Source organism: Solanum lycopersicum, chromosome 11 (genome assembly GCF_036512215.1).
Source record: "Solanum lycopersicum chromosome 11, SLM_r2.1".
Lineage (NCBI taxonomy): Eukaryota > Viridiplantae > Streptophyta > Magnoliopsida > Solanales > Solanaceae > Solanum > Solanum lycopersicum.
In genome coordinates, this window is record NC_090810.1 from 45,078,405 (window position 1) to 45,098,223 (window position 19,819).

Below are 19,819 nucleotides of genomic sequence, written 5' to 3' on the forward strand. Positions count from 1 at the left end.
TGATCGGCCATCAGTAGCCGCATCGTAGAGCTTTGGGTCACCCAAACCCAACTTCTTGTAAGTAGAAAGAGGCATGAGATTTATGCATGACCCAAGATCACATAATGCTTTCTCAAAGTGTAATAACTCGATTGTACATGGAATAGTGAAGGCACCCCGATCTTGTTTCTTTTGCACTAGAGACCTTGTAACAATAGCACTATAATGCTGCATTCTATCATCATCCTCAAACTGACCAATCTTTTCTTAGTGACCATATCTTTCATTAGCTTGACATAATCGGGCATTTGTTCAAGAGCTTCTATCAGAGGGACATTTATGGAGAGCTGTTTGAGCATAGTGATAAAACGCCGGTATTTACCATCCTTGGTCTTTTTCACTAACCTCTGTGGGAATGGAGGTGGTGGTCTAGGCATGGGGGTCACTTTTTGGGGTACCTCAGCTTCTTTCCCTGTTTTGTCTTCTAACTCACCACTTACCCCACTACCTCATCATCGCCTCTTATCACATTTTCTACGCCAGACGGCATCGGTGGGTCAATGGTTTGCTTACCACCTCGAGTTGTGACTGTTATGCAATGTTCATTTTTTTTCTTATTTTGGACAGTATTATTAGGAAGAGTGCTCTGTTGGCATGGGTTCACAGTCAAAGACAATTGGGCCATTTGCAACTCAAGATGCTTAATCGATATTGCATTGGCACCAACTTTTTTCCCAATACTTGCTAAGTCACTCCTCAACTCTTTAGTATGCTCATCACTAGCATCAAACCTCTTCATCATTTTCTGTCACATATTCTCAACTCGCGCCATACTACCTCCACCATCCCTAGGAGCAACTTCATGATTTTGAGGTGGAACGTAGGGCCCACTCTTATCATTTGTGTTACCATAGTTACCCCGGTTGAAGTTGTTGTCGCGGTTGTAATTTACATTTCGTACATAATTACCCTCTCGGTTGTAATTAGCATAGTTCCGACCTTTATTTCCCTAACCTTGGTGCCAATTCTCCTGATTGGAGCATTGGACGTTTGGTCGAAAACCCCCCGTCTGCTAATTTATAGCATAAGATCCTCTCCTAGTAATACTCATCAGTCAGCGGTGCTGGTTCAAACAAGTAGTTCACCGTATTTACCTTTTGTGCACCTCAGTGACGTGTTTCAACACAAACCCAAGCTCAGTTCTCATTTGAGCCATTTGTTCATGAATCTCATCTATGGCTGGGTTGTGTGCGGATTGCATTGCAAAAGTCTTTCTCCAAGTATGTGACTTCCTAGTACTCCAAGCTTTATTATTTTGGGAGATTTTCTCCAACTTCTCAGCAATCTCAACATAGCACTTCCCATAAGAACCAACTGCTATCGTATCTAGTATTTTTTTATTATTATTATCTTGTCCCCAATAGAAGTACTCTTTTAGTGACTCATCATCGATTCTATGATCGGGGATACTTCTCAAGAACAAGGTGAACCTATACCAAGAACTACTGACTGATTCTCCCGGTAGTACCACAAAGTTGTTCACCTTATCTTTGTGGTTTAGCTTCTTAGACAGCGGGTAGTAACGTGCTAAGAACACATCCTCAATTGATTCCAAGTGTAGATTGAGTTATAGGGGAGCTTGGTAAACTATATAGCGGTCTCTCCCGTCAGTGAGAGAGGAAACACTCTCAACCCAATTACGTCCATATTTAAATCAAGCCTCCCTACACAACTCTGACACACCAACATCACCTTGGCGTTGTTAGCATGTGGATCCTCAGAAGGTAGCGCCGAGAACAAACCTCTAGCGGTGAGCATTTGCATTAGACTACTAGTTACCATGAAAGTATGGCCGTGTGGTAGGGGAGGCAAGACAAGTGGGCCGTCAGAGTCAGTAATATTATCATATCCCCTATAATACTCTTGTGGGCATGGAGCGGGAGGTTGCCTATGTATTCCACCTGCCCCAAGATTTTTAGGTAATAATTGATCATGAGCATCAACTGGTGGTGGAATTTCAATATTGTGATCATCATCGAGAATACCCAAATTTCAATTTATTCTACGTAGTGTACGCTCTAACCCGGGGTTAGGTGAGAGTATAGGTTCTCCTTTACTCCGCGTACTTGGCATACACGGAAGTTAGATCTCTAAGATAAAAGAAGAAAGAAAAAAAGTAAAATTAGGAAAATGTTGACTAAACTTTGGTAATAATCTTAAAGTTAATCTAAAAGCCACTTTTCCCCGGCAACGGCCCCAAAATTTGATACGATCAAATTTACTTCTCGAAAAGAAGTATAAGCGGTCGTATCAAGTAAAGAACACAAATATGAGGTTGGGCTCGATCACATGAGGAAACTAATTTAGACTTAACTTTAACCTATTATTACTTCTATTTACTCAAGTCCTTCCTGAAAACAAGTAAAAGACAGGGTTTTTTAAACAATAAATATAATTATCTATTTCTAAAGAAACAAGTGACAGGTTTTAAGATTTGATTTTTATCGAGTAATGAGAGTAACTACGTCTTACGTGTTCCCTGTTGGTTCATAACGTAATAATTCTAGATATAACAATACTTTCCTAGTATCTTGCATGCAAAGTGGTAAGTTATGTATCCCTAATTTCTTGATCCGACACCTAGGAAATTTCACTCTGCACCTTGGTATAGCTATGTGTATATGCCTTACGAAACCTTACCTTTACCTCATATTAAGCATCATAATTGATGTATGGCTTGGTTGTTACTTCTCACCCATTGACACTAGTATATTAGATAGTATATACAAAATCTATGTTGATAATTATTTTCTTTTTATCTACCTCCTTGGTCTTGCAAGTATCAACAAGGCGAGTTCTAACGCGTGCACTCGTCAAAAAGACTTCTAAACGGAGGAATTATCAATACATGCAAGACAATATTCTAGAACTGTTCCTTTAGCTAGTTTTTACCTTGTTAATTACCATGATTCCTACAACCCTTTCTATGGTTTAGTTACCTATGTTAATAATCACACAATTCAAATTAAGTTGATAAGAAAATCTAGAAAATTACTTGAATTAATAAATAAGCTTGCAATAAACGATTTCCGAAAAATAGAATAATTTTCCAAAATCACATGTGCACAACTAGAACAATAGAATCTTAAAATACCCAAGAGTCTAACCCCAAAAACGAGGTTTTTACAAGTACTTATAATAGACAAGTCCTAACATAAAAGGGAAATCTATTTAAGGAAAATCTTCCCAAAAACGCGTCTGGGTTGACGACTAGAGCGATAGACCGTCGAGGTCAAGACATACCGTCAAGGCCCTCTGTCGTTCCATACTTAACTTCTTTTTCTACTTCTTTCTACACCAACTTTCTGTTACCATCGATGGACGTGAATGACGGTCCGTTGCGTGCACAATAGTTCGTTGATGGCTTCCGTTCCTCCATACTTAGAATCTTTTGAAGATGGGTACTAAGGCTACTTTCTTTAACATTGACGGATATACAGGATGGTCCGTCGTGTTTATGATGGTCTATCCAGAGCCTCCGTAGCCTCACACTTAGTAAGAATTCCACAACTTCATTTAGCAAACTTTTTCTTCGTACGACAGTGGCTACCTACGGACCGTTGATGGCTCCATAGGTCGTCATTTCTGCAATTTTCAGCACAATTCTCCCTTGTTCTCCTTCTAGACAGATTTCCTGCATACAAAGAGAAAACTACATTAAAACCAATAAAAAGAGGCCTTAGACACACACTAAACTTAAGGAAAAAGCATTGAAAGTACTATGAAACCACGGTACATCATTGAGCCCTCATAGCATTTGAGGACATCACTACTACATTGTCTCTTATATCCTTTCATGTTTAGACATTTATGGGCTGTGACCCAAGGCTTTTTACTCATGATGTCATAGATGGTTTTTGATACATATGTTAGACGTTTTATGAAATGATTTCCGCATTATGTTTTTAGAAAGAAATGTTTTAATTCTGCACTATTTTTCGTATATATACAATGAATGATGTCTAAGGGATTGAAGACCTCCAAGAGGTCAAGTACGCCGCGTTGTGATTCGAGAATGACTTGTATTCATGGATATTTTCTTGGGTCATGACATGTATATCCTCATATGTTTGAGGATATGACTTATGTTTTAGTTTCCTTTTCTAAAAGACTTTGTAATAGACTATAGTTCCTTTTAAATTGATGTAATGGTTATGACCCTATGATATTATATATGTCTAAGATGGCTATGAAGAGACCTAGTTCTTTCTTATATTCTATAAATATTTGAACTATTTTTGTGAAAATTTTTAATTTCACACTAATTTTCATATATATCCGATGAATCTTGTATAAGAGCTTGTATAAGACCTCCGATAGGTCGAATGCGTCGTGTAACTTCTAGGGTATACCCTTGGGTCATTACTTGAATTGGTAAACTCAGTGGCATTGGAAAAATGACTTAGAGTCCATTAATTGGATAGGTAATGATCCACCTAATCCATTTTGAGCTAAGAGATATCATCATTTAAAGTCTACCCTACACTAAGTCAAATGAAAACCCCTCACAAATGACTTTACGGTTCGTGTGGGGCTTCATGGACTGTTGTGATGCCTTTGGTCCTTTAACAGTAGCCTAGCTTGCCACTCCCTAACTCCTTTTACGACCTTGCTCTCCCAATGGACCCACTTTGCTTGCCAAGGGAAGTAGGTGACTCGCCAAGTAAACCTTGGGCTCGCCCAAATTAATAGTACGCTCCCCAAATGGGCAGCTCACTAGGCGATATGGAGGCTCAAAGGGTGAATCTCCAAAAAGCTTTGGTGACACATGACCTTTTTCGCAACATCTAGGAAAAGTTAAAGTGTTCCACTAGGCGAGGTCAGTCCATTTGGCTCATCGCAAGGGCACATGGGCGAAGTTATTGCCCATCGTCGAATGAACTAAGGGTAGCTATGCTTTCTCTTTATTTTTCTAGGGGATTTAGGTCTTGCACTTCATCCTAAATGCTTGTATCTTCCATTTTATCGTAGTTCATTCTACACATCTCCGGAAAGTTATACCAACCCTCATGTTAAGGCGCTAGTCCAACCTATCATTTTCCATTAGGCTCAAGCTTGGTCTTATTAGATTTTTGGGTTGTTAAATTATACCCCCCTTAGGAACACTCATCATCGAATATCATTCCTAAACACTTCTTAAAGGAAACAACTCTATACTAGCAACCTAGCGTGCATGCATTATTTCTAAATGCACACACTGTAACGACACCTAATGATTTAGGTTCAAATAGAACCTAACATGTGTCTTCAGCTTGTAGAGTCGTAATATGACTAAATTAGTTCTTAGAGTCAGCATGCGAAGTTTGGAGGTCAAATGTCCAAGAACGTCCAAGATGTTCAAAAATTAGCCTTGAGAACGTGCTTGCGTGCCTTAGTATGTTTAATGAGGTTTTATGTAGTGTTTGGGGCTCAATTTGATAGGGAAGGTTCCTAACATCTAGGTAAACGTACTTGGGGTGAAAATGACCGGGTATGACTCCCCAAGGACTCCTCAAGGGGTCCTTGAAGAGGACCTAAAAGTGGATATTGCATTGCCTTAGCAGTGCTAAAGAAAGACAAGATTTACGCTCCAAATCAATAGAACTATGCCTCGTCGATGGAGGGGGGGGGGGCGCCCTATACTTATAATGGGAGCCCCTATTTTGTAGAGTCTCTTTGCAGGCCGTCATTAGAGTCTGCAATTCCCTGCAACACAATGTTTAATGAAGGGATGAATGGGAAATTCACCCCACGTCCAAATAAATGCATGAATGGTTAAATTAGGTGGTTTTAGGCATTTTAATTTGAAGCTCACCAATGCCTTGTTGACTGCAGGTTTCACTCAGAGTGCACATGATTACTCTCTTTTTACCCTAAAAAGGGATGAAGGACTTGTCATTATTTTAGTTTATGTTGATGATTTGTTGATCACAGGCAACAATGAACAAATGATTACAAAAGCTAAGGCGAATCTACATCATCAGTTGAAGTTAAAAGATATAGGTGAACTAAAATACTTCTTAGGTATTGAAGTGTTAAGGTCTTCCAAGGGAGTTATTTTGAATCAAAGGAAGTATATCGTAGAATTTCAGATGCAGGGCTCACTGGTGCCAAGCCTGCTCCCACTCCTCTTGAATCAAACTTGAGACTTAATTCAGTAGAATATGATTCAGTGAATGAAGTTATTGGAGATGAGGTTCTTCATGATATTACATCTTACTTGAGATTGGTTGGAAAGATTATTTATGCCAACATCACAAGACCTGATATTAGCTATGCAGTACAAACTCTCAGCTAGTTTATGCAGTCCTCTAAAAGGTAACTTAGGAGGAAACTATAAGGGTAGTTAGATACATAAAAGGTACAATGGGTGAAGGTGTTTGGATACAGGCTAAACCTGCCACTATGCTAACTTGTTGGTGTGATTCAGATTGGGCTAGTTGTCCAAATACTAGAAGACATGTTACTGGATTTGTGGTAAAGTTTGGTGACAGTTTAGTATCTTGGAAATCTAAGAAGCAACACACTGTCTCCATAAGCTTAGCTGAAGCAGAATATAGAAGCATGTCTTCAATTGTGTTTGCAATTACTTGGTTGTTGGGCTTATTTACTTAGTTGGGGGTACCTATTCAAGTGCTTGTAACTTTTTTTAGTGATAGTAAAGCAGCAATTCAGATGGCTGCTAATCAAGTTTTTCACGAGCGAACAAAACATATAGAAATTGATTGTCACTTTATTAGAGACAAGATCAGAGCAGGGGTGATTGAGACTGTGCATGTTCCTACTCAACATAAACTTGATGATCTATTGACAAAAGGATTAACTCGTTCTTAATATTTGCATCTTCTCAGCAAGATTGATGTGCTTAATGTCATGCACCCTTCAGCTTAAGGGTGTGTTAGAACTAGTAGTTAGTTAATAGTACTGTTAATTATGTTTCATTTACTGTTTCATTTGTTAATTAGTCAGTTAACACTATTCATTCAATTAGTTAGTTAGTTAACTCAAATTTTGTTCAACAACTATGAGCTTGGAATCTTGTTTCACATATCCTAACTATAAATATACTAGTTGAGGATCACACTTTGTATGTGAATGCAATTAACATCAATAAACACTTTTTCTTCTTCTATTCACATTTCCTGTTCATCAATGAACTAATGAGCTTGTTAGCTCACAGTTTTTCTCACAAGTATAAGCATACCTTGGTTAAAGTAGAGAAATGTCACGATTGGGGAGCACCCCTTAGACGTAACTGGCATCGTCGTCCTTGAAGAGGTCTAAGACTAGCCTATTATAATTCATCATTACATTTCATAGGTCAAAATGCGGAAAAATTTGAAGCTTAATACATATTGAGGTATACATTGACCTCTCGCTTACATTAGATATATACATATGGAGTTTACATAGACTCCTCACATAGGAAGCTTACATTGGCTTCTCGTTTAGTTATCATACACAACATTTAAGGAGTTAGTCTACTAATACAGTCTCACATTAAACCATCTAAACGAAGTAAAATATTTGGGCATAGCCCTTATACAAGTACATATTTCCACTTAGGCTTAGAACAAATGTCTTTAAGAATAAGGAATCAACAAATGTCATTTAGGTTATTTCGATACTACTAGGGTAGATCAAAGGCCACAATCCTCGAACTCGGAGGACTCACTTCTACTTGGAGGAAGAAGTCCAAGTATCTTTGTAAAATGGCCTAGAAGCTCTTCAATGTCCAGAACGTACAATGTTGGGCAAAAAGGGAAGAAATATTGGTTAGTACAAAACACATGTATTAAGTATGACTCCTATGCATAAAATCATCAATACATGAGAAAAGACACAATTTAGTCAAACCTTGCTTTATGTCCAATAACTCAACATGCACGTATTTGGAATATTGTAAGTCAATCCAACATGATATTAACCGAACACATAAGCAACCCAAAGCAATACTTGTGCAATCCCAAGAATAGAACCTCATAACCCTATCCAAAGCTAAGCATCACATTAAGTCACTTATTACATACATATAATATAATCTCATAACTTATCATAACATGCTTGTTCATAAGTTCATATATAACTTGACATGCATAACATATAGACAACTTGATCATACAACCCACTACTAGAACCATCCCTTAGGATCCCACATGTGCAATGAGTAAGAGAAGTCCCATACCCCCTTACCCTATGTAATAACCTTCTATACAACCCTAATAGTAGTTACATACTTGACTTGTCCATTTATATTATTACATTAGGGAAAATAGTTCAAAAACCGACCTGAGACCATGTGAGCTACATGGAATTCCATGTTCTCCTCCCACACCGAAAATAAAAGGTTAAAACTTGCCTAAGGGTAACCAATCTACATATATATTTAGGTGGATCCACTAAGATATAGTCCTATGTGGGTACATAGTTAAGGGTCAAGGATATTGTTACTAGAAACCTTGACTTACAACATGAAGGTTTCCATCTCATGAGACAACACATATCGTGGGAATCCAAACTTGTTAAACGTGAAAAACCCATGTGGGAGGCCAAACTTACTAAATATGAGACCTCCATCTAATTTACATTCCCTCTCGGTACTAAACATCTATTCCCTTTAGTAATCATCATGTCTTTTTTACAAGATTGCACTATTTTCTTTTAGACCCCTATGTGAACAATCCATCATAATGGATCATATATATTCAATTCATAAGTGAGAAATACCTTTTCACTTTAGAAGACCACATACAAGTGAGTAAACCATTAACTCAACACTTTATCATAATATTGAGAAGTTACTTTCAATCATATAATAATCATATCATAATACAGTTGCATATTTCACAAGCAATCCAATAGTCTAGGGTTAAGTATGATGAATACTTAGTATCAACATCACAAACAAACACACATAGAACATAGAAGCATTTCGATCAAGTAAATCATACTTCATAATTGGATTCAATAAGAATAAATGTTCATACCTTATTGCGCTCTCATTGCCTGCATACTTCAATTACCAAGAATTCCACAACCAATGCATAAACAAGGTGAATGCAAGAAGTAATACATAGCAATTACTATTCTACACCTTCATGTAATCATCATCTTTTACAATACTGTAGAATTTCAAGACATGATAGATGTAGGGAAGAACAAAGGTTCAAAAAGAGAAATCTTAATGGATTAACAATAATTGACAATTAAACAATGATAAAAGACTATAATTCATCACGGTTGTTTAAAAATTTCGTTTTGAAAAGAGAATCCATGTCTAGATTGAAACCCTAGTTTTGGCGAAGTTGAAAATTATCTTTGGAAGGGACTCTAGGGAAAGGAATCCCAGGAGTGAAAGAAACCATACCTTGGTGATGATCTTGCCACGAATTTGAGATTAAATACTTGGTGAATTTTTCCTTGTATTAGAGCCCCAGTGTTCTTCAATGGAGGTTGAAGTTTAGGGAAGAGAGAGATTAGAGAGATGTGATTTTGGGAATTGTGGGGTGGTATTTTAGTTTAATGAGGGTTAGGTGTTGTATTGTCCCTTAATTAACTTAATTAGACCTCCCTTAATATATAATTAACCAACTAACAAAGTAACTAATTAATTTAACTTACTTAAAACTCACCAACAAAAACGATCCCTGACCTACGAGACCCCGACCTACGGTCCGTAAGTCAGTCGATGCCTCCTTGCAACCACCGTTCTGCAGAACCATTGTGTGTGTTAGAGACCATGTATTTGACACCCTTTTGAAAATTTATAAGGAATAACCCATGGATTCCCTTGATGCCTCGTTGCCTGGATGACGGCTCGTCCACTGGTCTCGTAGGTAGCCACTGTCATTTGACTGCGAAAGGTCCTCCTCAAGGACCCCTAGGGTGGTACTTGGGAATTCATACCCATATGTTTCGATGAGAAACATATTCTAATACATGTTTAACACCTTCCTACAAAATTTCATCAAATTCTGACTCCTAAAACCCAGTAAAATAGGCTAAGGCACAATATCACCTATTTAACTAGTCTCTGGACGTCATGGCGTTTCTTGACATCTTGACTCTAAAACTTACAAATGGTTTATAAATAATATTTTACGCCTTAAAAAAGTAGTAAAATCCCTTGTTCATCATGCTAGGATATAGATTAGATCTTAGACTTCCGGAGTGTTACATTATCCCCCCCTTAGGATCATTCGTCCACGAATGACACTAAAAATCTTTCCACGGCAATGATAGACTCAATTCTAGCAGCCCAACAAACAAAAACATATATTAAAACGAGTCATATCTCAATCAACTTTAACAACATGTCATTTAGACATAACAACTCAAATCACAATTTACTACATATAAGATCTCAACATCATAACATGAGGAAATTCCTTCTCAACATTAATATGAGCTTAACATGATCATCAAGTCGCTTATGCCAAAACTTCTTACAACACATTGACATGCTGAATAATATTTCATGAAGTGAACAATAAACAAAACACAATTAAGTGGAAATAAAACAAAAGAGCATTATCACAAGAAAGCTCATCTTAATACAAAATTTTTTCCTCAAGATATGCATATTTTTGCAAAACAAGTCAAGACATAACTTATTCATTATTTTCATTATTATTAGGACTAACTAACCTTAGTTAGGAAAGAGATAACATGACTTCATGTCGGCCTCGACGTCACATGTTTCTCCCTCTACTAGGTGGTTTCTCCGTAGGACTTTTACGAGGCCACCTCCTTGTTCCTCAACTTCCTGAGTTGTCTATCAAGGATCTCTATCGGAACCTCTTCATAGGAAAGAATCTCATCCACACCTAAACCTTAAATAAGAAGAATGGATACGGGATCACCAGTAAACTTCTTTAGCATGGAAACATGAAACACCAAATGAATTGAAGATAGTTCACTAGGTAGTCTCAAATTATATGCAACCTTTCCAACTCTTTGCAAAACCTCATAGGAAACCACATACCAGGGAATTAACTTCCCCTTTTTGTCGAATCTCATCACCCCTTTCATAGGTGAGATCTTTAAATACACCATATCACCTACTTCGAATTCAAGATCCCTTCTCCAATAGTCGGCATAGGACTTTTGCAGAGTAAAATCTACTTTCAATATATCCCTTATCATAAAAACCTTCTCCAATGGTTTGTAGATAATATAGGGACCAAGGAGTGAAGACTAACCAACCTCAAACCACCCGAACGGAGATCTACATCCCCTACTATAAAGTGCTTTAAATGGAGCCATCAAAATACTCAAATGGTAACTATTATTATAGGATAACTCAATCAACGACAAGTGATCATCCCAACTCTCTTTAAATTTTATCACACATTCTCTTAACATATCCTCAAGGGTTTTAATAGTACACTCCGCTTGACCATTCAATTGAGGATGAAAAGCGGTGCTAAGCTTCACTTATGTAACCAACCCTTTTTTGAAAGATCTCCAAAATTCGAGATGTGAATTGAGCACCTCTATATGATATGATGGAAAAACATATCCCATGTAGACTCACAATCTCATCATGTATTTTTTTGCATAATCCTCCGCCGAATAAGTAGAATTGATGGGGGATAAAGTGAGTGGATTTTGTTAATCTATCCACAATCACCCAAATTGAGTCATTTTGCCTCCCGGTTCGAGGCAACCAAAGACAAAGTCCATATTAATTTCTTCCCACTTCCAAGTAGTAACACCCATTTCTTGAATTAAACCACTAGGCTTCCGATGCTCGACTTTTACTTTTTTGCAATTTGGACACTTGGATACAAACTGTACTATGTCTTTCTTTAGTCCATTCCAGTAATATACCTCTCTAAGATCACGATACATTTTGGTGGAACCCAGATAAATGGAATATCAAGACCCATGAGCTTCCTCTATTACACTATTCCTCAAAATTCTCAACATACGGTTCGCAAAATCTATTTTTTTTACAATAGCACACCATCCCCCCTTTGGGAGAATGACTCATTCATCTTACTTGTATCGATTCCTTCAACTCCATCAGTGGCGGATCAAGACGTTGTTTAGACTTGACCTGAATCACCAAAGGTGATTCGGAGTTATGGTGAACGACAAAACCACAATTTGGAGATCTTCCAACCGAAGACCCAATCTAGAAAATCTATGACCATCTTTCACTAGGTCTTTCCTGTCTTCCTCTACATGAGGCACACTACCCATGGTCATATGACTCAAAGCATCCGAAACCACATTGGCCTTGATGGGGTTGTAGAGAACATCCATATCTTAATCTTTCAACAATTCCAACCATCTTTATTGACGGAGGTTCATCTCCTTTTGAATAAACACATATTGAAGACTCTTATGGTCGGTATACACATCCATGTGGACACGATACAAGTAATGCCTCCATATTTTTTAAGCAAACACTACGGCCGATGATTCAAGATCATGAGTCGGATAATTCTTTTAATGTGCCTTGAGTTGTCTAGATGCATAGGCTACTACCTTCCCATGTTGCATAAGAACACATCCCAAACCCACTCGCGATGCATCACAATATACTACAAAACCCTTGGTACCTCCGCTAATGTCAACATTTAAGTAGAGGTAAGCCTATCTTTCAAAATCTTCAAGCTTCTTTCACATGCCTCTGACCACTCAAATTTCACTCTTTTTTGGGTCAAAGTAGTCAAAGAAAAGTACTGAACGCAAAACCATCCACAAACTTCCTATAGTACGCGGCTTAACCCAAGGAAATTCTAATGTTGGTACGAGTCAATGGTCTAGGCCAGTTCTTAACTGGCTCAATTTTCTTTAGATTAAGCGCAATACCCTCACTAGAGATGATATGACCAAAAAACACCACCGATCTCAACCAAAACTCGCACTTGCTATACTTGGCGAATAGTTGCTGTTCCTTTAAAACTTGTAACACCACTCTCAAATGACCCATATGATCCCTCTCAATCTTTAAATATACCAAGATATTGTCAATGAATACAATGAAAAAGGAATGTAGATAATTTCAAAACACATTATTCATGTGGTCCATAAAAGCTGCCAGGGCATTAGTGAGACCAAAGGACATTATTAGGAGCTTATAGTGACCATACCTAGTTTAGATTTCCATTTTAGGTATATCCTCACCCCTGAACCTAAGTTGGTGATACCCTGATTTCAAGTCAATCTTTGAAAAGTAGCTTGCCCCTTCGAGTTGACCAAACAAGTCATCAATCCGAGGGAGATATTTTCGAAAATTCTCTCACTATGGTGATTGACTCAATTGGAGGAATATCGGACTCAAGATCTTTGACTCTTACAATATGGTAAATTCACACTTTTGAGATTATTTTGCAATATTTTAAACAAGAGATGATATGACCTTTAGGAATTAAATTACTGCCATTCCACTCTAAGACAGGTTCATTAGGAAAGTTGAATTTAACAACTCTTGTTCGACAGTCTATGGAAGCATAACAAGCATGCAACCAATCCATTCCCAAGATAAAATAAAAATCGACCATATCGAATTCCACCAAATCCACCCAAGTAACTCTATTGGGGAAATATATAGGATAACTCCTAAAGACTCTTCTAGCAACAATGGAGTCACCTACCGGGGTTGTAACAAAAAATGGTTCATTCAAAATATAAGGTAGAACATCAAACTTTCTAGCTACTTGAGGAGTTATAAATGATAATGTATCTCCGGGATCAAGTAACGCATAAACATTTATGGAGAATCCTTGTAACATAATGATGACCACATCGGGAGACTCCTCTTGCTCACCTCTAGAGTAGAGACTATAGAGCGATTTTTCTTAGAAGCATAGGGATTGGAGCACTTGCTTGTGCTTGAGCATTTTCTATCCCTTTTGCCTTCTCTCAATCATCCAAGTTGGTTAGGTCCTCACTTTTTGAGGGCCATGCCTCTATCAAACTTATGGATTTGTTTTAATTTTAAGAATCTTATATTCTTTACTTTCCATTGAAGTAGTAAGCATTGTATGAACTATACGTGGTCTTATTGTATTGATATATAGGATAGGCCCAAATTGTTATACTCATATTAGATGGTTATGAGATGATACATCCATGTGAGACTATATGATATTTTATATATCTACGTGCAATAAAAGTAGAAGACTAAGTAATCTTCCTATACGAGGGCTTTATGTATACTCGATATATATCTATTATGTGTATGTAGAGGTCTATGTAAATCTCAACGTAGAAGTAATGAAAAGTTTTAAATTTTCCAAATTTTGACCTATGAATGTAATGATGTAATCTAAGAGTCTAGTCTTAGTCCTCAAAGAGGGCGCCCATGCCGGTTACATTAGGGGGTGCTTACCGAATGTGACATATGCAACGTTACCAAATATTGTAAGCGTCAAGATATAAGAGTGGTTATAGCCTTGCAAGCATTATTATACTTATTTACATGTGAATTTGTTCTATTTCTAATTACTTCTCATTTTAACAATTTGATACATTAAAGGGGACACCTCGTTTGTTTAGCCTGCCATGTGGTGGTGGGATATGACAAATTCTTTTTCTAGTGTTACATTCTGGTTAAAGGTTTCTTCGCATAAACTATCTGATTAGTAAAGTTCACAGAATTCGTATTTATTCCCCATAACTTCTTTGAATGCTTTTGGTTTTGTTGAATTTATTGATACTAGTTGTACAAGACATGTTTCTAGAAGTTTATCCAAAATATATCGCCTCGATTTAATTATTAGTTAATTTTGTTCTTTATATAAATTGTATATTTAATTTTGGGATTATTGAATATATGCAAATAAAAATTATTATTCTTAAAAATAAAAAATTGTGGCTACTAAATTCTACAAAACATTGCCACACTTCAAAAGTTTTATTGTAGGACGTCCAAGAAGAGTTACACTTATAAGTGTTGTTATAGTTGAGATATAAAAGGCAACACTTTTTAAATGTGGCCAATAATAAAGCAAAGGCAACACTTTTAAGTGTACTATAATAACAAAAGGTGTTCCTAATGAATCACTACAAAGTGTGCCCTTATACCTCTTTGGCCACACTTTATAAGTGTAGATGTGATGACTACATTTAAAAAGGGTTGCCTAATGTCAAAGGTTACGCTTCTTTAACCCACCCCCAAAAAAGTGTTGCCTAAATTCCAAAAGTGTAGCCTTTTATCAAAGGCCATACTTTTTGCTAGTTTTGGCTACACTTTGATGGGGTGGCCTTAGGTGTAAAATTGTGTAGTGGGAGATTTAGGTGTGCGCCAATTCAATTTGGTGGGTGATGCAGGTTGCTGTATAGAACTTTTCGGTGCAAACTTTGATAGGGAAGACCATTAAGCCATAACAGTAATTATGGACGATTCTGCTTAGTGATGCTCTCCATGTTGTGAAAGATCTCACATAAGCTTGTTATACAAATCTTCATATAATATAGGTGCATCGATTGCTTGAATAGCAACATAAATTGAATCATGCTCAGGTCCTAAGCAACTGATTATTGTTAGAGAAAGTTCATCATTTGCATAGTTGCTTTTGCAGTTTCAAGTTCTTGTGCAACATTCCTGATATTTGGTAGATATGTATTCATACCATGATAGTTTTCGGTAATTGTGGTTAAAGATTTGTGAAGATTGAAAATATGTGTATGTGTTTTGTTAGTATATAAGTGATGTAGTGCGTCCCATGCTTGCTTGGAGGTGGAAGTTTTTGTGACTGCAAGGGTGATGGTTTTTGCTATGGATGCCATCAAGGCATTGCACATCAATTCATACTATCAAAACCAAATTTTGTACATAGGGTTGGGTACCCCTGAATTATTCTTGAGGACTGTCTTAGACGACACTATCATGGTTCCATCTAGATAACCGTACTGCTTGTGGCCTAAAATATTAGATTCAACCTGTGTCTTCCAAATAAAAAAATTGCTTGGAACCATAAGCTTTAAAGGTAGCTGGAAGCATGGATTAAATTTAACAAGGTTGGTGGTTTTATCAACAACAATGACAGAAGTGCTTAAATCACCATGACAGATGAACGAGGAAAAAATTTGAAGCGATGAACAGAGTTATCGATACTTGTTGGAGTTTAGAAGAGATATGATCCATAAAGATTAAGAATGGAAAAGATGAAATATATTATAATTTAACAACGGGGAGAATTTCTTTTAGATATAAGTGAAGAGCAACAACAACTCCTATACTATAGGAGTTGTATTCCTAGTTGACTGTTACTAATGAACGTGGATGTTACAACCCTCAAAATGAACTAGGATGATCTAAAGATTCACATGTGTTGTATGACTTAGTATCTTGTGAAAATGCTTAATTTTGACTTAGAAAGTCTAGTTTAGAGAGCTTTGATGTTGAACGTTAAGGGACAACCATGACATTCAGAGACTAGTATAATGTGTTTATGTGTCTATGTGGTGTAGTGTGGTTTCATGCCTTGTTTGAATGAGTTTAGTGAGTCACAATCAAGGCACGTGTTGGACTCTATGTTTAAGACCCTTTTGATGATGTTAAAGGTGCTTGGATGGTGCCAAACCAAGGGAGAAAAGGCCTTAGCAAAAGTCCAAGGCCTAAAACCTAGGCTCAACACTGCCTCAAGGCTCCACGATTCACTTCAAGGCCAGTGATATTGACCACGACTCTTGAAGGTGGTCGTGAAGATGCCTTGGTTACAAGTGAGGCAAGGCACTTTGGCCTAGCCACTGCCCCAACTTTCACGAACCACTTCACGGCATGTGGTCTTTAGCATTGCTTGTGAAAGAGAACTAGCTTTATGGGTCTTGGAAAGTCCAAGTTTGCCACTGCCTTGGGGACCACGGGTCGTCATCATGTCCATAAAACACCTACATTGACCGTGAAGGTGAACGTGGTCCCTAGGGATGCCTTATCTTGCGGTATTTGAGTAATTTTGTTTTAATTGTTTATTAAATGTGTTGTTTTTAATAGTATTATATCATTAATATATATAGTTTTAAGTCCTAAAGCTAATCCTTAAGTCATTTATTTCAATTACTCAAATACAAAACCGTTTTCTCCCACAAACTCAAGGAAGAAGAGGGAGATAGAGATGGGGTCTAGGGTTTCGTTTCAAGAGCTTTCTTCTTCAAATTTCTTGGGCATTCTTAATAAAAAGGTATTGGTGTTCTTTATCTATGGTTAAGTACCACCTTAGAGCCAATGTCAAAGTGCTTTCAAATATTTCAAAGTTTATGAAAAAGTGCAATTTCTACTCTAACTCAAGGGTTCTTGCATGAAACGATTTAAAATGTTTAGATATGATATTATTGATGTTTTCAAAGGAAAATCTCCATGAATGCTTTATTTCACAAAATGCCTAAATGTGGCTTATGAAGTGCGTCTATCATTTATAATCTAATGGTTATAAAATTGAGTTTACTTTATGTTGTATTGCTGAATTATGTGGTTTATGCCACTATATTGTGAATTGTCGGAGATGTTAAGGAAGGGTGATCTTTGATATTGGATGAGGGTAAGTTGGCCTAATTCTATTATCTAATGTAGAATTGATATAGAATTACTATTGTATGGTATGGTCCACTTATGGTGGCGGTGCTTATGTTTTGTCACATCCGTAGAGTATCCCCCAGATGCGACTAGCATCGTCGTCCTCACAGAGGAATTAGACTAGCCCTTAGCATTCATTATAACATATCGTCAATTTAAAATTTTCATACGTATGTACATATTGAGGTATACTTAGACCTCTCACATAGAAGCTTACTTAGCCTTTACTTGTATAAACATATTAACATACATACGTTATTTTTAAACTTATTTCACATAAAAACCATCTAAAGAGTATAAGTTTAATTTAGTCAATAAGATATCGATATGCCATATAGGACTTACTACAATAGAATCCAAATAGATAAAACGGAATAAATAGTATTCTTAAAACTACTGAAGTCTTCATAAGCTAAAATGGTGAAAAAATAGCATCCCCAAACATGAGGACCTACCAACACTTCAAGAAAGAGTTCCAAGCTTCTTCAATCAACATTATTAATCTTCAACGGTTGGACCCTAAAGTTGTAGTTCTATAAAGTAAGGGGTTGCCATGCCACATGTACTAAGTATGAGTATATGCATATAAATTTAAGGACATGCATGAAAAAGGACCATTTCATTATAAAGCATGCTAAGTCAATTGAAAACCTTTAATGCATATACAATAGAGCATATACAAGATAAGAATCACAACAACACAAATCATGATCATAACCAAATACATAACATCATAGAATCATATTAGCATTTCATGGTCAATAGTGCATATCAATTTAACAAACAAAAAACTCACCAATGATCCCATCCACAGCCTACAAGTGCAATGATCATATGAAGACCCATAGCCCCAACTAAAAAAGTTAACAATACAGGAGCCATAGGTAAAGCTTTGCTTCATGTCATTTATATAATAAGTAGTTATCATAACATATAACAACATAGATCATTTTATGATCATTATCATAGTTCACATCACATAAAACTAACATCATATATCATAAGCCTTATACATTTCATATTCATATTACATTCGAACAATATCCTAGGACTTCCCTTAGAGTCAACTTGTGCAATGTCTAGGTAGAGTCCCATACCCCTACCTATACTAAGTAAACTCCTTAAGTCATCCTAGTCAATGTACATTTACCTGTCTTTCATTTTTACTTGAGGGAGAAATTGCCTTAACCAACATTATACCGTATGAGCTAAACATGGAATCCGGTGTCATGAAATCTCACAACGAAAGAAGGTGGTCTACCGACCAAAGTAGACCAAACATGACATAGCTTTCCAGGTGGATCCAGTAGCTACTATCCTATGGTGGCAACATAGTTGAAGAATTAGGACATATATTAGAGACTCATAGTTCCACATTACATGGTAGCCTCTATCTCATAAGAGTTATTGTGAACCTACCTTCAAACTATGGAAGGGACACGTCTCATATCTAGTGCATCGGTGCTAAGCTTAAGTACCTTTGTGAATAAGCTTTAAGTCATAATTTGTTCATAATTATTATCAGAAGTCATCGGAGCTTAAATCCTTGTATAAACATGGTCATAAGCTCTTCAGGTCTAAATGAGAATTTCCTTTCCGCATGACCCTTCATTTATGAGATTAACATATTATAATCATGTTGTGTAAGGTATACAAGATAAACATCATCACTTGCATTATCATATCCTTACCATGATCTCACATTTAACATATTAATAGCCAAACATATATACATAGCATCATCATTCATAATTCAAAGCACTGTAAAATCATTTATAGGCTTACATCAACATTATAGAGTAATCACGACTTTAGAAGACATACCTCTTACTTTCAGGAACCTTTATCAAGGATTTATGTTCAATACATAACAATCATCCAAGAACATAGAGAAATACTCAATAACATAACCAATACAAACCCTTCAAGTCATATACAAGACTAATTCGTAGTTAAGGATAAGGGAAAGGGTTATTCTAGAGTTCACTCAAGTCATATTTCCGATCCCAACGTTTGCATGACATCAAGTAGTAGATATAACCCAATCAAAACCATCATTTATAGAAGGAACATTCTTCACATGAAATTCAAACATTCCAAGTCAAATACCCAACATTACATACTTAATTAACCATAGAAAATCATCATACTTCATAAAAAATTATAAATCTAGAGATTTTGTAGTGTAAAAACCCTAGGAGTTGAATTTTTTAAGGTCATCTTTGAAAGGACCTCTTTGGGGAAAGGAATCCCAAGAGTGAAAAACCCATA